Below are 23,347 nucleotides of genomic sequence, written 5' to 3'. Positions count from 1 at the left end.
GCATTATTATACATGCAACCACTGTACTTCCACGAAGCCTATTACCCCAGATCTACTTTCTTGGTTAATCTAGATATGTGATCTATCTTCTGCCCCAGGGTATTTGTATTGTACTTTTTATTGTAGTACCCACAGAAGAAAACATTTACAAGTAAAACACCAGAGTTTGAACAGTCAGCTCAATTTTCTATTCACTCTTTCATTTATTTTCCTTTGTCTACTTATAAATAGCCATCAATCTTCCCAAGTTTTACTGATCTTCTGTGAGGAGGCAAAAAGTAATTCACAGAGTTTTTACCTGACGTTTTGGTGAATTTCCTCATTAAGTATTTATATAAGCAGACTGGAGTGTATGGTCTAGGCTGGAGCTAAACCTGGGTTATAGGTCTTTTTAATGTATAGTACTAGTACTACTGCTAAAACAGAGAAAAAGTGTACAAAATTAAATAATTGAAAATGACAAAAGCTAGAAGTAATATATTTTCCCTTGGTGTAAATAAATGCTGTTGAGTGCAAGGAATTACTATCTTATGTTCTTAAAAAGTTCAACCTAGAATCCATTTGTTATTTAATGTAGTGCCTTATGATTTGTGTCTATAAAGTAGTAAGCCCTCTGGTCTATGATATTATTTTCTATTAAACTTTAATTATGAGTGTTTCTTTAAAACAAAGCATATTACCAAATTTTATTCTGGACCAGCTCTGGAGTGCCTAACATACGATTAGAGTTAGGAGAAGCAATTTGTTATAGTGCTAATTCAGCTAATGTTAGAAGGACCATTTCAGTGTAGGAAGATCCCAGGTAAGGCGGAAAAGGACCTTCACTGGAAGATCTCTGCAACAGACTCAAAGGTGCCACAAGATCATAAGGTACTAATCTGAATGAAGACCCCAGTCCCTTTGCATAACGAAGTGTAGACTCACCCCTAAGAGCCATTAGCAGGGATTGTTCAGGGACAACGAGGCTTTATTTCACTGACTTTAAAAAAGATTTGTATCAGCAAACACTATTACTTGGCCTTCTAATTGTAAAGCCTATTTTCAGTTCACACATTGGGATTACTGCTGGCTAGTGAAAGGTCAATTTCTTTCCAACTGAAACAAAACCCATTTGGAAAAGGTGGATGTATTTAATTGTTTCAATAATATTATAACATCTAATATTTTATCAAACAAATGACACATTAAAACCTCAAAACTCTTATGCATCCAGAAAAAGAAAAGTAGTTTCTATTAATTCTGTATGTGACATCAAGCTCTCATAACTGCACTAGTGAAACAGGCCTGCTATGCAATAAATCTCTCAGAAAGTCCTTCCTGTGTAGTTTGTCCACCTATGACAGTTAAAATAGCCTGCAATGACTTCAGTAGAATTTGTTTGACTTTACACTGTGGAAGTGAATGAGTCATAAGGTGCCTCTGGTTCTGATTTTGGAAGCTAAGAGAAGTAAATTGCTTCCTTTCTTTTTTCCAAGGACAGTAAAAAACTTGTGTTCAAAAATACACAAACATACTCTTTATTTTAGTATTTTCAGAATCACAGAATCATCTAGGTTGGAAAAGGGTTTGAAGATCATCTAGTCCAACCATTAACCTAACACTGACCATTCTCAGCTACACAATATCCCAACCATGGATGAGTTTTCTAAACACCAGGGTAGTTTATAAGTGGACTTTCAGTAGTTTTGATGTCAAAGAATCACAGAATCATTCAGGTTGGAAAAGACCCTTGGGATCATCGAGTCCAACCATCAGCCTTACTCTACAAAGTTCTCCCCTACACCATATCCCCCAGCATCTCATCTAAGCAACCCTTAAACACATCCAGGGATGGTGACTCCACCACCTCCCTGGGCAGCCTATTCCACTGTCTGACCACTCTTTCTGAGAAAAAGTTTTTCCTAATGCCCAGTGTGAACCTCCCCTGTTGGAGTTTAAAGCCGTTCCCTTTTGTTCTGTCACTAATTACCTGTGAGAAGAGACCAGCACCAACCTCTCTACAATGCCCTTTCAGGTAGTTGTAGAGTGATGATGTCTCCCCTCAGCCTTCTCTTCCTCAGACTAAACAGTCCCAGCTCCTTCAATCGCTCCTCATAGGATCTGTTCTCCAGGCTCTTCACCAGCTTTGTCGCCCTCCTCTGCACTTGTTCCAGCACCATGTTCTCATTATCTCTTCCACCTCTGTAAATAACTAGATACAAATTGGAACAGGGCCTTTAACCTGTGACTTTTATGGCGCAAAGGAATGCTCTCACTGTTGACTTCTAGAATCAGTCTTTTTTTTATGCTTAGTAAATATTTATCTGAAAATTGAAAAGAACAGGGGCATGAATATGTGTATCCCACATCTTATGTGAATGCCAGATATAGCTAAGCTTCTGGGTATTCTAGGATGCTTTTCAGTCTCTGATTATATCAGCATTTAAAAAGTTATTTCAGTAAAATATCTGTCCAAATTGATATGTTCTTCCAAATTTTTTTCACTTTGATAAATAGATAATTTCTGATAGAACAATACTTTTAAAGAAAACAAAAAATCCCAGTAAAAACAGGTGAACTTTTAGCGGAAGGCTGAATAGTATGATACAAAATGAAACCTTTTTCTTCTAGATGGAATCTGTTATATCCTTTCTTAGGACCATTTTCCACAGAAAAGTTGACCTCAATTTTTTATGAACAGTTCCTTACATGATGACAGCCCTACCTGCTAGAATTCATATCCTGAAAGGGAAAGTTTTAAGATTTATTTACTTCAAAATAGGTTGGGTTTTTTTTTTATTTTATCTTTTCAAGCTTGAACTTTATTGCCACAGGAAGTTCTTAACATTCTCTTTACAGCATCTGAAACCTGATTTGCAGGAACAGTCCAGAGGAAATGAAAAACCATGTCCTCTGATCTATTGGGCTGTTACTCTTCACAAACGTTGGTACTACTGACAAACACATAACTTATTAAACCATGAGCAATCTGGATTACTACAGATAGAATTGAAGACCTGGAACATAATTGTAGAAGATAATCTCTGATTGCATTAAAAAGAAAATTTTCTTATATCTATGGAAAATGAAGCTGACACTACCAGTGTAAACATTTTAGTTATGCTGCCCTTTTAGCAGAAAGTTTTTCCCATACTCTGTGAGAACTTGAATAGATATCTACTGGTATAAATGAACTCAAAAGCTTGTTATTTCAGAGCAATTAATAATGCCTTCAAATAACTTCTGTTAAAAATGGAATGGCTTTCTATAAACTCCCTCCATGTCATCCTGGCCCTCAGTTTTTGTCTGGGATCAGTGTAGTCTCTAGGAGACACTAGTATATATGCCAAATCCTGCAGCAAAATTAACACTGATTATTAGTTCTTCTGAAAATCTGAGAGTGTCAGTAGTGTCATGCGTGATTCTTTGGGATCTGCCCCACTGATCAGAAATCCTTGAGTCTTCTTTGACCATCTTCTACTTCTGGAATCATAGAATGGTTTGAGTTGGCAGGGACCTTTAAAGATCATCTAGTTCCAACCCACCCTGCCATGTGATTTTACAGATAGTGATTAGGTATGGAGAAAGGAGATATCTGGGGAAGAAGTGAGGAGATGAACAGTTTTATTCTATAGGCTCTACAGAAGTAAGTTCCCAGAGATAGTAGAAGTCATCATTGGTCATTTGTACTCTCAAGCAACTCAGTATCACCGTGGTAGCCATAATCACAGCTATCTCAGTGTAACTGTATAAGTAACCTGGTGCAAAGAGAATTGACTAAGAAAGTGATGGAAAATCCTACTACAAACATAGCAGAGTACATAAGTAAGAGACCTTTCTTTTCCTCTGCAATCTCTATACTGAATAATTGGTGTTGTCTTCTAAACAGACAGAGATTTCTGTTTTGAGACCTTTGAACATTTACACAGCCCATAGGTAAATTTCAGAATTGTCACCATCACTCTGTGTATTCAGATTTCAAAATTTTACAAACTCTCCTAGACCAAGGTTTTCACTGAAAGGTCAAGGAATGTTTTAAATGACTAAGCACAAGAGAGTCGGTGCTATTTTTTTAGTCTGAACCACCTCTTTTTAGAGGTTAAAGTAATAGCAGCAGCTGATATTTGTTTTTGCTGTGTTAGTGAATGCTCATCAATAATGTAATAAGCAGTTCTTATTCTACAAAAAATCAGGTGTTTTGGCCAAGTACGATGCAGTGTACCTGCTGGTGTAGAATTTTGATCCTTTTTAGAATTCTTGATCTCACCTCTATTTTTGGTTTGGGTGCAATCTTGTCTATATTACCCTTTACTAGCCCCAGGAATATTATGCTGGTGACTGTATTTTTTTCCTATTGTTATCAGTGATAGCAAAATTAGAAATGGAACCAGACAGATTTTAATCCTTATTGCTACTATCAGCAATGTACTGTGATTCTTTTAACTTCTCTGGTTTCACTATATCATACTTTCTGATTCTCTTTTCACCTTTAATATTACCTCTGCTCTAGCCCATTGCCAGAAATAAAGTGATCATGAAGAGCAGAGGGAAGAGACACAACTGAGACACTTTTCTACTTAAGTCTATGTATCTTCCATAACCTGAAATTTGACAGTTTCTCTCCTGTGTTTATTTATTCTCTCTCTTTTCCTGGTTCCAATGCTGTTCAGTGTCAGTCATCTATGGGGATGTGGTTAAAAAAAATGAAAGTATTATTGCAGTTTAAAATTCTACACTTTCTGCAGAGGATCTGCCTTCAAATGTGTTTCCACTGGCTAATAATAAGTATAAATGTAAGAAACTCCCCCATTTTAAAAAGTTGAATTTTCAAACCTCAGAGCTTAGGCAGAGTCAAGAACAATTTTCAATTTCAGAGAGCCTTCTTACTTTTTCATTTGAAGAAGTAATGGGAATTGAAAAAGTTGTGTAAATGTAAATCTCATTAAACAGTACATGAAATAGATGAACCTCCTTGATTCTGCTGCCCACACCACCAGCCTGCAAAGTTTATTCTCACTAAATTTCTGCTTCCCAGAATGTAACTGACAAAAGAGAAAGAATGGAGAATGGAGAAATCCAGCATCAGTTGTTTTCAAAAGACTTTTGGAAGAAACAGCCCTTCCCTGGTGTCATTTGCTATAGCTTTCAGAAACTCAATTTGTATTCCATACTGGCAGCTAAAAGCATAAGCATAGAAATATATGATCCACACAGATACCATACAGCAACAAGGATCAGAGCTTTTGAGAAGCCCCTTCCTCCTTTGAGAGAGCCTGTTGGTGCTAAATTGGAAGAAGGGAGACAAAAAAGTTCAGCCTTGGGAACAATGAGAGGGCCGCAGGCTCTAAAATATTTTTAGAGCCATTTCTCTGCTCAAGTTTGCTCCCTCTGGAGGAGATTATAAAAATGTAAACAAATGAATAATAAGATTTCAATGTTTTTGTTGTTCATTCTTATGGAAGGCTGTAGGGAGATAATCCTCAGGACCTAGATATACTCATTTATATGGAAGGGATGTGAAATTAATACAAAAAAGACCAGGGCAAAAATATACTCTGATCCTTCCAGATGTGCCTTTATGGTATTTCCCTGTAGGACAGGAGGGCCAGCAGCTCAAATAGAGTTTAAGAATCAAATATTAAAATAGTAACTGTCAAAAATGTAAACTTTCTTTAGACAAGAGTAAAATTTATATCATATTATAAAGTTTATGCCTAGGAAGTGTCTGTATGCCTGACACAAGCCCACTTAGTCATTTAAAATATTTCCTGACCTTTCAGTGAAAACCTTGTTCTAGAAGAGTTTACAAAATTTTGAAATCTGAATACACAGAGCGATGGTGACAATTCTAAAATTTACCTGTGGGCTGTATAAATGTTCAGTGGTCTCAGAACAGAAACATCAGTCTGTTTAGAAGACAGCACTGATTGCAAATTACACACACAATAAGTATGTAATAGAAATGTAAGGTTTTCATTCTAAAATTAGGAGGACAAAGTGTCAGAATAGTGCCCTACGTAACCTGTGTATGCAGTACAGTAGAGGCTCCATTGCCATAGATTTGTGGACTCCAGTCTGAAGGCAAATAAAAAAGAATTACCTGAAGTTGACTTTCTTGACAAATGAGGTCCACAAATACAACCTGCTTTGGAGACAAATAGAGATGGGCACTGAGAAAAAAATATTTTGGTATGTTATTGCAAAGTTGGATTCCCCTTTTGCTTCATTAGTAGATATTGTAGCCTTTTCCATCAAAACTGGGTAGAAATATTTTGGCTCTGGAAGCCATGCACCTGGAAGTGTATCCCAAAATTTGCCCTTCCTACTGGTGACTGATAGGTCTTGTCTGACTCTGTGCTACACTGGCTGAAACCTCCCAGAATAACAGTTCTATGGACTTTATTATGTCAAAGTAAGGGAAATTTCTGTAAGCAAGGATATTTTCTCTATTGTAATGATTGACATTCATTATCATTTAGTAATGCAAAACCATAGATAGGAACATAAAACCCTCGAAATGCAAATTCCCTTGAAATGACAAGGCTTATTGATTCAATATCTTTTCTTTATAGAGAGGCTTTTGAAATAAAAGCTGTAACCTCAGGCTTCAAAAGAGTCACACTAACTGTGTTTACAGTAAAGATCTATACACCAAGTAGATGATTTAGAATAAAACTTTCTGTTCTGTGCTATTCATACTTAAAAATTTACTTATATGACAGCACTAATTTACATTGTAGCAAAAAGAACTATTATAAATTCTCCTGGAAAGTTATCTACATTTTAGACAGCCTTGATTGATTTCAAAATCTTCCTTACTTAAAAATTCCTGCTGTATTCCATGTCTATAAAATGGCAACTACTTTTTGAAATGGAAATCAGCAATAAAGCCAAAACAATTCAAGACATGACAAGTCTTTTCTTGTTGTTGCCCATGTGTACTCCCCTAAGTGCTTGGCAAACTAATGCTACTTTGAAATGTAATAGATGTTTCTGATTGCCTTAGAAAAGTCCTTTGTGGTGACTTCTAAAATCAATTGTGCTGATTTTTCTCTGCTGTATTTTACATTTTCATTGCTTATTCACTTGATGTACATATGGGGACTAAATTTGTCTGTCATGGTGTTTCAGTGCTGGTTCCAACTGTAATCCCATTACATCTGTTACAGTGCCAATGCTTGCAGATTATTTGTTTCCCGCATAGATGGCTCTAATGCATTTATACATTTTATTACAATCCTGCGTGCAAATTTACAATACTGTTGCTTGCTGATGTAATTTTCTCTTTAGACTTGTTGCTGTTAATAATAGGAAAATATGCTTTGGTTCTAGCTTTATAATTATATCATGTATTTCTTCTTGCTAATTCCTTATAGGAATTCTTCCTGATGACTTTATGAAAAGACTAGACAAAGCAGTCAGGATAATTTCCTTGGGGCTGTCATAAATCATTGACTAGTCTACAAAGAGGTGTGTGACTGCCCACTGCTGGATGGGATGATGTTACAGGGCATTTTGTTGGACTGCATTATACTAATTGTTAAATCATTTTGACTGTGAATCTTCAATTGAGACTTCAAACCTCCATCCTCCTTCAAACACTGTGTAGGATAAAATTGTGAGGTCTGTTTTTAATGTTGAGATCTTTTAGTTGTATGTAAAATATGTAAAGCAGTTATAATATGCCAATTTTTTTGTGTAACTTATTTGCCTTCTCATGTGTTAACTATTCTCAGTCACTGGAAATCTATACAATACTTTGTCTGGTTTTCTCAGAGATACTAACTTCTTTATACTGTATATATATATTTAATAACAATAATAATGATGAATTGCCATAAATATATATGGCACCTATATGCTACTGACATTTATAACGCCTTTAAAATGATCCTTCAGTTTTCTGAAAGATATTGAAAAGGTAGAATGATTATAAATAGCCTGAGTCTAACTATCTAAGTCTAACTTCTAAACCTGATTGAGGTACATAGGTGCCATTGACTTTCACTGAGAATAAAGATAATATTCCCAAAGGCTACATTCAGGAAGCCTAGTCTCCCTAGGCCCCACTATAGTGAATGAAGAAGACAAACGCATCTGAAAAAGAAATCAGAGTAACATTGGTTGGGCTATTACTCTCAGATGCTTTCCAGGGAAATAAACTGCACTTACATGAGCTGTAATGCTATGTGGAATGCAAGGCTGTCTGGTCTATCCTTAAAACACTAGTACATGACATGGGGAAAGTATAAAATTAAACACCTATATACACAAACGTTATTGAAGAGAAGATAACAGAAGCAATGTCTTAAGTCACTGACTGATGGGCCACTGAAGGAACCTCTCAGGTGCATCCATGGAAGGGCTCAGTCAGAACACTGTAACTGCTAAGGAGCAAATCAAGATCATCATGGGTCTCATAGGAAAGAGCAAACCTATGGGATATTTAAGGGGAATCAGAGATATAGCTGTTAGAAGACATTTCTGAGAATAACCAAATGCAGAGAAAGGAAGAGATGAAGGTAGGTCAAGGAGGAACAAATCTGGGAAAACTGAGAGGACAGGAGATAATTCCATGGATCATGGCTGGTAGATGAGCAGAGAGCAGTGACTATTGTCTGTCTGGACTTCAGGAAACCTTTGACACTGTGTCCCATAAGATCCTCCTAGAGAAGCTGTTGATGTATGGGCTGGATGATCAGGCAGTGAGGTGGGTTGAAAACTGGCTGAATGGCCAGGCCCAGAGGGTGGTGATCAGCTGTGCAAAGTCTAATTGGAGGCCAGTAACTAGTGGTGTACCCCAGGGATCAATACTGGTTCCAGTCCAATTTTATATCTTTAATGATCTGGATGGTGGGGCAGAGTGTACCCTCAGCAAGTTTGCAGATGACAGAAAACCATGAGTGGCTGATAATGCCATAGGGTCATGCCACCATCCAGAGGGACCTCAACAGGCTGAAGAAATGGGCTGACAGAAACCTCAGCAAGGGGAAGCACTTGGTGAGAAACAACCCCAGACACCAGTCAGTGTATGTTGGAGATCACCTATCTGGAAAGCAGCTAATATTAATTAAGCAGCTAATTAAGTTTCTAACATTAATTAATATTACTCCCACATTGAAAAACTCCTTTCTGCCCTATGTTAAATCCCATTACACAAAATGCTGATGCTTTTGATCTTTGACAGCAAAGTATTCTGTATACATGTGTTTATTCTAGGATTAAGTTTTAATATCTATCTGCATGTTCTTACTGAAGTCTCAGAAGACCTGAGAAATGTAGTCTTGCAATTAAGGTACTATTGTCCCGTATGCTGGGGGGCACGCAGGTGGAAAGCAGCCTTGCAGAGAAGGACCTGCAGGTCCTGGTGGACACCAGATTGAACATGAGCCAGCAATGGGCCCTTGCTGCGAAGACCAGTGGTATCCTGGCTTGCACTAGGCAAAGCATTGCCAGCACGTGGAGGGAGGTGATCCTTCCCCTCTACTTAGCACTGGTGAGGTCACAGCTGAAGGACTGTGTCTAGTTCTGGGATCCCCAGTACAAGAGACATGGACATACTGGAAAGAGTTCTACAAAGTGCCACAAAGATGATGAAGGGTCTGGGGGATCTCTCCTATGAGGAGAGGCTGAGAGAGCTGGGACTGTTCATCCTGGAGAAGGGAAGGCTCAGGGGGATCTTATCAATGTATACAAATACCTGAAGGGAGGGTGCAAAGAGAACGGAGCCAGGCTCTCTTCAGTGGTGCCCAGTGCCAGGTCCAGAGGCAATGGGCATCAACTGAAACACAGGAGGTTCCCTCTGAACATCAGGAAACAGCTTTTTACTGTGAGGATGACCAAGGACAGGGTCCCCAGTGTCTCCCTCCTTGGAGACATTGAAAAGCCGTCTGGACATGGTCCTGGGCTTTAGGTGCCCCTGCTGTAGCTGGCGAGTTGGACCTGATGACCTTCAGAGGTCCCTTCCAACCTCAACTCTTCTGTGATTCTGTGATAAAAGGGGCAGCTGGGTACAGATAAACTGCTGGTTAGTACACACATCTTGCCATGTCATCCCCCTGCTTGTCTCATTCTGTATTGCCTTCCCGTTAATACCTATTCTGAACTGTTTTCCTAGGTGAGGTTAACATCTGTTCTGCTGGTGTGTAGGTGCTGCCCGTAAAGGCACTGACCTGTTTGTGTGATCCACTGATGCGCGGCGTTGACTGCAGAGTTTGCATGTGTATGTGTGTCTGTACTAGGGATAAAACTAGGCCTTGCTAGTGCCTGAACCTGGTGTCACAGGACCACACCAGCCTGGCTTCAGGGGACTGGGACAGAGAAATCTCCTCAGTCCCAAACCCAGTATATGCACCAGCACTTTAAGATGAGACTCTGTATACTTAAATAATTTTTTGAAAATGGGTCTAAATCTATATTCCTTTAAAAATCTTATCAAATATTTTAAAGTTTTATTTTGAGTTTATAGTCAATTTTCTGCTCTTTCTTACCTGTAGTAATTAATCAAACTTTGAAAGTTATCTCTCTGCATACAAACAGAACTATAAATATTGCCTTAATATTTCATCCTGTCATAACTTAAAGTCCTTTTTTTCACCTTTACATGGCATCATTTTGCCAAAGTTAGGTCTTTTCTGACTGTAACTTCTTAAAGTATTTGATGGAAGTACTATTTAGGACTATTTTGATGAAGTTCTGAGTGAGTTAAAATTTGATAAATTGATTTTTTGCCCCAAATCCATAAAATCTATTGCTGAACTTGTAAATTAAAATCATCATGTTTCTGATGTTTAGTAAACCACTATGTAGCTCCTTGTTAAACTGCACTTTTTGCTTTATCTGGGTAACAAAACAGTTGTGTTAGGGAATTGTCTCAGTACTCCTATTATTATTTCTAAATAAATCACACTTTGTTGGAAATCAGCTGTACAGCCTCTCTTTTTTCCATTATAAAGGACTGTATGAACAGCTCAAGTCCTTTGATGACTTTCCTTTGAATTTGCAAATACTTCATTGAGGGTACCAGGCTCACCACCAGAATAAGCTTATAGTTGGAAATGCACATAAGCGGGCACCAAATCCTGTGGTTAAAAACAACAACTATGAACACAAAGGAGAACAACTAAGAACCACCTGAAGAGACTGTGGAATATTAAGGGTTTAGTACAACAAAGTTACTTCCAGTTTAGGAAAATAGCATGCAGATATGTTTGTTTTGTGGATTTACCCTATGTGAATACCAGTCCCTGCACAGTGCACTCTAATTTGTTTCATTGCAAAGACTGGAAGAATTTTGGATGTTTTGAAAGGTTTGTGTTTTCACCTCTATTAGCACATCTCAGACAAAAAGAACAAGAGACGAGCTTCAGCATGTACCTTTTCATGGAATTGTGGTTTCCATGCAGGAGGACAGTGGAATAACATCCATCATAACAAAGTGGAATATTTTAATTTGCTTTACTATTTTTGAAAACACTTCAGAAGCAACATAAAATCTTACCCCCCTTAAAAGTCTGGATACCTATGTGACATTTTAAATACTCTGAAATGCTTAAGAAGTGCTTTGCCAGATATTTGTCCAGAGCACAATAGTGAATTTCACTCTGTGTGTGTAAGGATTATTTAATTGCTAGCAATAGCTGTTTACACCAACAATACATCCAGTGATTAATTCATAGGATTCCTAAGGGAAGACTAAGCCACATAAAGGTCTCAAAGATGCAAGCCAAGGTGGAAAATGCACTGTAAAATATTTAGTGAACACTAAAGCAAACCACAGAGAACTAGAGAAGGACCCAAGGGAAGGGAAGAATACATTAACTGCCCCCTCCCAAAAAAAAGCTTTGAACCAGGAGATAGATATTTTAAGGGGGATGAAAGACTGTCTGCTTCCACTGGACACATAAACACACAGATAGTATGTAAGAATGTGTATCACAGGGAACAGAAAATCTTACATTATTCTACCGTAACCTTTAATTAACTTTGCAATATAAAGAAAACTTTACTTTAGCTGTGAATCATAAATATAAATGTCTCTGTGCTAATCAAAACCTTCTCTACAAATTTCTGTCAGAGTAAAATAGATCATTCTCAAAAACTAAATGTTAATTGACAAACTTTTAGTGGATTATTTTATTATTTTAATTATTCACTGTTAGAATTTGTTGCTGTTGTACTCATTTCATTGAATGTTAATTTGATCTCTGTTTACTTGCACAGCTTCCAAATTGTGGACATTCTTTTATAATAAAAGAAAATTTTGCACAATAGTTTAAACAAGTCATACACTATACAGCTGTCACCTCTCCAAACTAATATTAATTTGTAATTACATAAACTTGTCAAATTCTAGTTTTTCTGTCTTACTAATACATGATCTCTCAGAAATCTATATTAGTCTTTCATTATTCAGGAAGCCCTTATGACTTTATTGTTCATGGTACTTCCATACTTTGATGAAAAATGCCACAGATTCTTTCATCCAAAGATAAAAAGATGTCTACACTTGTTATGATGTATATAAAGTAATAATATGCTCTTAAAAGTTTTTCCAGCAGTTTCCCTTAAATAAGTGGCTAATTTTGCTTAACTTTCAGTTCTTTCTGTCCATGTAGGTTTGAAGACAGAGAGGCTGTTTGATTAGTGAAGTGTGCTTATGCCTTGATGAAAACTCTGCCTGGTGATGTGAGCCTGAAGCAGTAGCCTCCTTTCTTTTCAAATGAACACAATTTTCATTCCTATACATATACTCTAATAACTTTTTTTGTTTTCAGTATTTTGCTACTAAATCTGCATTTTAATGGCAAAGATCTTATTACAACAACTCCACACAACACAAGGTTGGGGAAGACTGGCTGGAAAGTTGCCTGGCAGAAAAGAACCTGGGGGTGTTAGTCAACAGCCGGCTAAATATGAGCCAGCAGTGTGCCCCATGTGGCCAAGAAGGCCAATAGGATCCTGGTTTGTATGAGAAATAGTGTGACCAGCAGGACTAGGGCTGATCTTACCCCTGTACTCGGCACTGGTGAGGCCACACCTCAAATACTGTGTTCAGCTTTGGGCCCCTCACTAGAAGAAAGACATTGAGGGTCTGGAGCTTGTCCAAAGAAGGGCAACGAAGCTGGTGAAGGGTCCAGAGCACAAGTCTTATGAGGAGTGGCTGAGGGAACTGGGGTTAGTCTGGAGAAAAGGAGGCTGAGGGGAGGCCTTATTGCTCTCTACAACTACCTGAAAGGAGGTTGTAGTGAGGTGGGTATCAGTCTCTTTTCCCAAGTAACAAGTGATAGGACAAGAGGAAATGGCCACAAGTTGTGCCGGGGGAGGTTAGATTGGGTATTAGGAAGAATTTATTCACCAAAAGGGTTGTCAAGCATTGAAACAGGTTGCCCAGGGAAGTGGTTGAGTGACCATCCCTGGAGTTATTTAAAAGATGTGTAGATGTGGTGTTTAGGGACATGGTTCTGTGGCGGACTTGTCAGTTAACACATCCAATGGTTGGACAATGGTTAATGGTTGGACTTGATGATCTTAGTCTTTTCCAACCTAAATGATTCTGTGATTCTAAGATCATAGTCTGAATTGTGCTTCTAATTATAACATGTAAACCACAGGAGTTGGTCAGACTTGAACCCAGCTCTCCAATCCTCCCCCACAGCCTGCCAGGCCTCCTCATGGGTGGCCTGAATCCCACCACCCCAGCCCCAAGCCTCCCATGCCATGTCCCTGTATCAGTCCTGTCTCTGCCCTGGCTTTCTGGCACTTAAAATAACCCTGTGCTGTCCCACAACAACTAAACTATTCCATGGCAGGTCTCTGCAGGGTGTGAGGCACACCTTGCTGGGAAGGGAGATTGCTGTCAGGGCCATGAGGGCCCTGCTAAGCTTGAATGATCCTACTTGGCCTCTCCAGGGCTTCTCCCCACCCCACCTATGGCCCAGGGCCCCATTTCAGCCCAGTGACACCATAGGACACCAGTCTGGAGTCAGCACTGCTGCTGCTGGGATATGATCCATGGTTGAAGGGGGTCCTGTTTTACTGATGGGTAGAAGTGCAAGCAAAGACACATAGTCTTTGCTAGCAAGGTTACTATTTAAAACAGATCAAAGAAGTCATCTGATGAGCACACAAGAAAATACGAAGCAATAGCAACTCTCACACCAACTATCCACCTGGCCTGGATGCACTGACATCACCAAAAAAAACCAAGATTTCAGGTGTAGTTTGGGGGGAATGTGATAAGTTAGCAATAAAGGTGTCTATGTGAAGCTAATTCCTTGTTTGAAGGACATAGCAGAAAGCACAAATGTGGCCTTTGAAAGCAACATCCGGTAGTTTTAAGGCAGTACCAGAGCTTCTGTTTGAGCAGGAGCAGACAAGCAGGTATTTTCAAGTTAGTTCAGGATGTGTTTCAAAACCTGTCTGAAAAGTGAACAGCATCCTATATTATACTTTTCTGACCAAGTAGCTAAAAGAACATGTTTTTTACAAATGTAAACACATTTCCATTGCCAAGAAAATCAGCAGGTATTTTTCTTTGCACACTGATTATTAATATTTTGACTGTTTCAGTTTTGATGATGGCATTAATAATTTAATCAAGCATTTTATATTAACAGTGTCAATTACAAATTTATCCTTTGCTGTGCATTGATCTGTTCTTGTCCACCTAAAATTGATATGCATATCATTGTAGGAAGGAAGGGTTATAAATAAGGATTTCTATCCATCTAATTACTTTAATTGATTTGTGCTGAAATAGTTGACCTTTGGTACTTGGTTCTCCCTTCACAATCAGAATTGACAGCTCACTCTGATGATCATCAGCCACAGGGAAAATAAGTTAAGATTTCAGTAAAAAGCATGCAGTATAAGGTAATCTATGGATCTCGCATTAGTAACGCTTCATACTTTCCCGCTAGAGAATACATATCACACTTGAGCTGAAAAATATTACATGAAAAGTACCTGAAGAGGTAAGACAATGAAGTATATCTAAAAATTGACAAACAAAAATCACTTAGGAGTCTTAGGGCACTTCTTCGTATATGCCTACAAATTACACCTAGTAAGTAACACTACTCCTTCAGGCCAAAGATCACAAGATATGTAGAAACAAATTTCTACATTCTCTTTCTTGGGTGGCATGAGAGTAATGATACCCTCAGCTATATACACTGTCTTCTTTAAGTGTTATTTTTTCAGACAAAGCTGGCCTAAACCCTCTTTTTATTAGACAAACTGGTAGAAAAATTCCATACATTGGTAAAGTGTGAGACACATCTGTGGTCTTAAAGAGTACACAAAACAGAAGTAGTAACTACTGAGCTAGATGAAATATGCTAAATTATAAAGTATTGTCAGTAGTATTTGGAGTTAAATTTTCCTTCAATAAGTTCATGAGAAGAGTTTTCAAAGAAGAGTTTTATATTTTTTACAACTAAAAAGCACTTTTCATTGCATGACTTCAGTGAATTTGAAAAAGGTGCAAAGCATTCACTGAACATAATCACCGCGTTTGAAGCCTATGATATGGTAGAAACATACTCTAACTAGTTGTAATCTGTATATTATATTAGCATGTTTTGAAAGAGAAAATATTAAGTGTTTTGTTAGAAAAAACATGACAATAATCTCAAAACACTTTTCTCAATTTAAAATTACTTTACTTGGGACGAATGTTTTTCCATAATTAGAATATATTATTACTTTTATTATTTTTGTTACTGCAGCCGTAAGCATTCTGTAGCTGAAAGTGTTCTGTTTTAAAGTATATTTTGCTTGATCTGGTGGATGTTATATGTTGGATGTGAAATGGGAATAGTTGGACATATATTGAGTCTTCTATTTGCTGCATTATGAGTATGAAGTGGAAGTAAGATGGAAAATAGATTGTTTTTTTCAGTAGGAAGGGAAACAATGACTAACTCTACAAAAGCATCTTTATATTATTCAAAATAATTCCTCATAAAAATTCATTATATTTAAATTGGCTTTAACAGTATAATATTCCAAAGATACTGATTCATTTGCTAATAGCCGCTGGAAATATTCTTTACTATTTTTCAGTCAATGCTTTAAGTCTTCAAAGCACTTTCCCTTTGTTACTTTAAAGAAAAACAAAATATATCCCTATTTTTTTTTCCATATCTGCCCATAGTATTCTGTGTTCTCAAATTTGCTTCCTTGTATGACCAGATTTCTAAGAGAAAAGCAAATTCTATAAAGTGAGATGCTATTTGGGATTTTCAAATTGAATGTTTATGTATCTTCCTCAAACACTGGACTACTGAACAATTTTTGAATTGATGGTTTACTTACTTTGGCCAAAGTCCTGGCAAAAATAATTTTTTTCCCCAAGGAAAGATTATCTTAAATAGATGAATTTTCTTGCTTTCCCATCCTATCAAATCTGTGGTGAAAAAGGTTGATGAAGACCACCAGCATATTTTCCTTGACAACTTCCAGCTTCTAAATCATCCTCCACTGCTGCTTTGGAAAACAATTCAAACCTCCTGATCTTCACTCCTTCTGAGAACAACTGGACATTTTGAGCAGAAAAGACACAAATGAAGCATGACTAATTTATGATGTGAGGACTAAGACAATGGACATCTGAACAAGTTGAAATGTTGACATCTTAGCTACTCACCTTACTCTCCTTTTAAAGCCTGTGGCAAAAAGTAGCCATTTACTGAGCATGTTCATCACATCACATGCCACGTTTGTCTTCATCTTCACTACCTGTAGAATGAACCCAGCATGCCTAGCTCAGATGTAGACATCCAGATCCCAGATGTTTAAAATAAAGTTCCAGGTGAAGGTTTCAGTCTTTTTGTTTGGTTTGGTTTTGATGATCATCTGCTTATGGTGCATTGCCTGTTGTTTTGAGTAATAATTGGGATATAATAACATCTCTAGAATGAAATCTCTGACAACCACACACAGTGAGAAATGTGGAAAAGAGGATCAGATGCATTAAGAAAATCTGCTGACTTCCACTCTTTTATTTATTTTGTTCTATTGGGGTTTTTTGTTACAGTTTATCTCATTTCATCAAGCAAACATAATTTATTGACATTTTGCTGTGTTAGTGGCAATCGTAGTTCTCATAAGGACATGCCCTGGATGGATACCTTATCAACACAGTTTCCTACTATTCTTGCATCTCTCTCTCAGGTTATTGCCAAACTATATGTCATCGAGCAGTCTAAAAGGAAACTGATGTGTATGCACAGGACAGAAAATATATTTCTGTTTAAAAAATAGAGGAGGAACAGTGACATAATCCAGTTTGCAGAATGAAGGCACATATTTTCATAAGTGTAGAAGAATGAACACTTCCACTGAAACAATGTAATTAAAAGTTACAATTAAAAAAATGGGTTAGCATTCTTAGTGACATTTGATTAAACATGCTAGCTAGCAAAAATATACAAATGAAGGTCACATTTGCAAGTATTATAAGATAGACTACATTTTAATTAGATAGCTGAGAAATGTCAATGAGTTAGTAATTGACCAGGAGTGACTTAAAAAAAAAAAAAAAGAATGAAGGAAAGCAAAACATCACTCCAGGAGTCAGAATCCTTTACTCTCCATAGATTTCAAACACTGCAAAGACAGTTTTCAAAGAAGCTTTGGGGATGGATTCAGTGAATTTGACTTGTCATCTTTTTCTGTTTTAAGAAAGAATGTATTTTTGTCAAATTACCTAGTAACATTGTTGGAGCTATGTTGACATATGTTGTGCCTTTTGAAACAAATCTGTCAGGTAAAATATAAAGGACAGTATTTGTGGTTTATATTTGTACCATGGACTGTACCTAAGGAACATGTATAAGTGTATGCCATCCTGTGGGAAAAGATTCCCTTTCTCTCAATGTCAGCTTAGTTCACCCACAACACACATGACAGGAAGTTGAATTTAACCTGACATAGCTATTACAGATTATAGGAGTAAACTTCTTTTGAATGATCTTGAAATTAGTATTTCTGCTTTTTCTAAAAGAAAAAAAACCCTCAATAATCAGTAGAAGACAGTTTCTCTCTTACCTGTGGTGCTCTTTTTCCTCGTTGTGTTGGATCTGACCAAAGAAAGGCTGAAGAGCAGCATGTGCTGGGAATAACAAAAGATGCATGAATAATTTAATGAGTTGACACAGATTCATTAAAAAGTTACGAAAACTAATTCAAATCATAGTTTGCTGTTAGAAATCACATTTAAGAAAATGTGCACTTGGAATAAAAAAATATAGGCTATCTTAAAACTGCCATACTGTTGTTAAAATTACTATAAATCCATTACTTCTAGTGCAAAGAACTATGAAGACCAATCCAAGTCACTGATTTTATTGTGTCTGATTTCTAGTTGCTTAATATCTTTACTATTTGGGTCTATATATTCCTCAGCTGTGTCTGCTTGCATCTGAAAAACCTTTAGATATTTCATCCTAAATATTTCTAAGAATGAGGTTAGGAAATATATAATTTCATTGTGAAGATCAAGTGCAACAGAGTTTTGAGAGCTACCGATAGGTCTTTGATGGAATTTCTCAAGGATTGTAAGGGTATACTAATAAAGCTAAAAAACACATTAGAGAGTAACATCTACTCTCCAGCACTTTAACTGTGTACTTAAATAATGGAAAATAAATTTATTCTCCCAAGTCTCAGAAGTCTAATCCAAACCAAATTAAAGGAATAATTTTATTGTAAATAATACTCCAATAAAAATCTATTTTAGTTAAGCCACTGCAACCAGGCAGTTCAGAGTCTAAATCTCTGGAGGCAAATGTTCAGATTAGGAAGTAGGTTTTGTTTTCAGGTAAGCATGATTTCTGCGTTAGTTGTAAATAATGATCACAGTCTACAGGCTTTCAGTAAACAAAACAAGAAATATTTGCTCATGTATAATTTATTAATCATTTCCAGTTATGTCTTACAAGAAAAACTTTACTCAGATACAGCATCCCCATGAGCATGAGAGAACAACCAGAGTCAGGGTGAAATCTCACATTGATCACTAATCCCAGCCAAACAAAACAATTATACCATGAAAGGTCAGAAACCAGCTTGCGTAATACTGACATTACTGCAGGACCTTTTAATCATGTAGGGTAACTTTTGTATCCTTTCCTTCTCTTTCTTCCCAGTATACTTTACATTCATGCCATCTGAGATCATGCTGATTCTTTTGCTCTTTCAAACCCTGGATTTACTACTGCAGAACAAGTATTCCCCATTCAACTAGATAACAAAGAATTCTAATTTTTTTTTCAAGTGGGAAAAGAATTACAGTCTTCTTAACTTGATGAGGCGGCACAGAACAAGTTCATTGCACCAAGCTGCCTACACATACTATTTCAGCAAAAAGAAGTTGTCAAAAGTATTTTAGGTTGTTGAATCCTATTTAATGGAGTTGTTTATTTCATTATGTATGCAAAGAAATGAGAGTCATAGCCTAAAAATGTGAAATATTACATTAGCAAAAACTGCACTTCGATTCAAACTTCTGAAGACAGGGAGGCTGCATACCACTGGAGATTTCAGTATGGCCTCTATTTACTTTTGTCTAGCAACATGATAAATTGGCAAAACTTTGGCAGCCTGGAGCGAGTCTCACTATTGTACTTTCTTCTTTTTCCAGTCTCACTTACTACTTAGCCCTCCACGTTTGGCTGGTTTATGCACCTCCACAGACTTCCTTCCCCTCCAGATGCATTCCTCTGCCTGGAAACTGTTCCAGGCACTCACCTAATGACATAAAATCTAATCCCAGACTAATTAGGTCAGGAGTATTGGTTAGCTCAAGCTTACTAGAAATTGTTGAAGGACTTGTCTCAGAAGTTGGCACGTCCTTCCAATTAAAAAGAGTAAAAAGTATTACATAGTACAATTTTGAAAGGATTAGTGGTGCAATTTGGCCTGGTGGTAAATGAATTAAGTGTAATGGAGGATACAATTTTTGATTGTTTGTTTATAACTTTATATATGCATACTACTTTTTGTTTCTTTTGTGTGCATGGGCAGCAGGGAGAAAGGTTGCTTTGTCTTGTTTGCTGGGTGATGGATCTGGCAGAACCTCATAGAAGGATGTTCCTCTTCTGTGAGTAAGATCATCTGAGAAACTTTTACAGGAGCAGAAGGACATGGCAGAAAATGAGAGGAACAGCAAGGAGGAGAGCTAAGTGACAGACGTGCTAGAGGAGCAGGGCCTGGCTGCATATTGTTCTCAGTGTGTCACTGAGCTGAAAAATTTAATATTGAAAACAAAAGGAAGAATTATAACAACAGTATGTTGATGCAGAAACATGCGGAGTTGTGTGCTTGCTCCACCCACTTTCAAAGTTGACAATATAGGGAATAGGAACATAGAAGCTATATCAAAAAATCTAAGAATTGGGATTATTAGTAGTAGTATTTAATGTCTGATTGCTACTCTCCATTTCTTTGCAAAAGAAGCAATACACAGCTCAGACTCTCTAGCTTGCACAGGAAGCCTTTCTGTCTACCCATCAAGGAACACTGTTTCATAATTTTTGCAATGAAATGACATAAAAATAATTATTTGAATCTTCTCAGGCTAGAATAACTGATATACTCAGGAACATCATCTAAGGAACTATCGTCTGTTGTCAATAAATGGACTGCATAGTTTTAAAGGTCTTCAGACAGAGTTTTACTACTGATATAAGTACGACATATAGTACATTTAACAGCCTAATAATACCATATTTCAGTCACATCAAGTATTTATCATTTGCTGAAAAAGTACTGACATGAAGTTTTCCCAAATGCATGTCACTTGCCATAGGGCAAATAGCACAGAGCTAAAATACCATGCTGAAAATAGAAAAGTGCCTGTATCTGCAGAAAATGCTCAAGGAACAGTACATTCATTATATATATGATTGCAATCATGTTTCCTTTGTAAATCTTATTAAGGTTTATTATGCTGTGTTGTAAAGTTTGGACCAAGGGCAGGTCTGCATTTTTTTTATTATAAAGTGAAATTCCTTCTAGTGTGTATTTATTCTATGTGCGCACACTGGAGGAATGTCTTCCCAACAGCAATCACCACTGTTTCCACCTTTTTTTTTTTAAAAAAAAAAGCTGTAGAAATGGATCCTGTAAAACAATATATATCACTGTTAGAATTATATAATAGTTTACTTATGTATAAAAATATACACTGGAATAGGTGTTTGTGACATCACACTTTTTAGTTCAGCATTTTCTTTCTGCTTCCTTGTCCATCTCATGTAGGTTACAGATCATTTCTTCACCTTGGGTTAGAAGCAGAAGGATGTGTGTGTATTTAAAAGACAGAGAGATGTGGTGTCTTTTCAAAAGTCCTTTGCATGGTGCCTTGCGTCCTTATTACCAGATACAATCTGTCCACATCCCAGCACCATCTGAGAAACACAGGACTGTGTCCCAACCTGCCCATTTCCAGATTTCCTGCAGCATTTCCATGGAGGGTATCAGCAACCCTGAGGATATCAGAGGATCTGAGCTGTGAGGATCTGAGGAGCTCCACAGTGCCCAACTAATTAGTTCTTCTGTCACCAGAACTGCTATGTTCACCACCAAACTTTTCCATCCTCTAATGTAGACTGTGTTACAGAGACTTATCCCTTTCCTCTATCCATATTCCCCAGGGAATGTCTTCCTTCTCTGCTCACAAGGAAGATGTCCATTCTGCATTAAGCAGTTAATGTGATAAGTTTAACCATGGACATTTCTACTGGAGCTCATTTATCTGAAATAGTTTATATCTCTAAGGCCAAAAATATTTTTATTCATAAGATAAATTAGCATTTGTTGAGACCAAAATAAGTCAAAAATATAAAAATTTCTTCAAGAAACCTCTATGACTTTGAGATTTTGACCTCAGGGGAATCAGAATGAAAATAAGTTATTTTAATTGGGATAGATTTTAATATGAATTTTTAAAGATTTTTTTCAATATTCCCCTGGAATTTGAAAGATTTTACTTTACTTTCCCCCTATGAAAAACTTTTACTTTAAAGAACTAAAATATATAAATATTGAAAAATGTTGAAGGAATATGTTGAAAGACAAACAAAGATATTTTTGTGAAATCATGTTTATATTCCGATGATAATGTTTCAAGAGGTCCCATAAGATATATTTTCATACTAAATTTTAATTTATCATGATGATGTTCTATTTTCCCTCCCTTTGTGGGCCAGGAAAAATGATATTATGTATACGATATACAAAACAGCATGATGCACATTATCATAGAATCATAGAATCATTCAGGTTGGAAAAGACCCTTGGGATCATCAAGTCCAACCATCAGCTCTACTCTACAAAGTTCTCCCCTACACCATATCCCCCAGCATCTCATCTAAACGACCCTTAAACACATCCAGGGATGGTGACTCCACCACCTCCCTGGGCAGCCTATTCCACTGTCTGACCACTCTTTCTGTGAAATTTTTTTTCCTAATGTCCAGTCTGAACCTCCCATGTTGGAGTTTAAAGCCGTTCCCCCTTGTTCTGTCACTAATCACCTGTGAGAAGACACCAGCACCAACCTCTCTACAATGTCCTTTCAGGTAGTTGTAGAGAGTGATGAGGTCTCCCCTTAGGCTTAGAATGTACTCAATAGATCATTTGTGAGACCAAGTTGAAAAACAAATTAAAGCAGAGTTCTCCTTATTTGTGCCCTTCCCATCTGATTGCCAAAACTTCTATTTAAATCCAAATTTTAAATGAGATAGAGCATCATCAAATAATCTGTATATTTAGAGTTTGCATAGATGAAAATGATAATTTTAAAATACTGGCCATCTGCTTTAGCTGAATTCCAGCTTCTTCTAAAAGGTAGAAGAGGTTTTTAAGCATCTGACCAGGGACAATAAATACTGTACTGAAATGATATTTTCCAAAACCTGAAAGACTTTAAGCTTTCTCTGTCACAATCTTCATAAAGCAAAATGCATATTTCTCTAATTTTAAACCATTTGAACTATAAAATAGTCCAAACTATATTTATGTTTAGAATATTTTTCCAAAAGCCCTCCATCAATGCCATGACCTAGTATTTTGAAGAGATTTTAATTCAGTTGAGTGTGCTGCTCTTCAAAGCTTTTGAACACTCCTAGTTTTTCATTGTTCATGTTATGTCAATGTGAAGAATGTCCAATTTATAAATATTTATCATCAATGGAGATGACAGAGCAATGATCTGTGTTCTGCCAGTCACTTCCACTGTCCCCCCAAAAATAATTTCTTTCATAGGCACTTGATATGCAGTCTGAGTTCACCTATATAAACGTATTTTTAAATGTCCTCACCTCCTTAAGACTGTTGCATGTTAAGGACTATTGATTTC

The 23,347-nt window shown here is 37.0% G+C and overlaps 1 protein-coding gene across 6 annotated transcripts in view; it reads left to right on the top strand.

The window, feature by feature from the left end:
• The window catches only part of CNTN5 (contactin 5), a 666,666-nt gene that overhangs the window by 381,698 nt on the left and 261,621 nt on the right, over positions 1-23,347 (top strand). The gene's annotated exons all lie outside the window — the stretch shown is intronic.

The sequence above is a fragment of the Strix uralensis genome, chromosome 2 (assembly GCF_047716275.1).
Source record: "Strix uralensis isolate ZFMK-TIS-50842 chromosome 2, bStrUra1, whole genome shotgun sequence".
NCBI lineage: Eukaryota > Metazoa > Chordata > Aves > Strigiformes > Strigidae > Strix > Strix uralensis.
The sequence above is the reverse complement of the archived record's forward strand: the minus strand, read 5'-3'. Positions and strand labels throughout refer to the sequence as shown.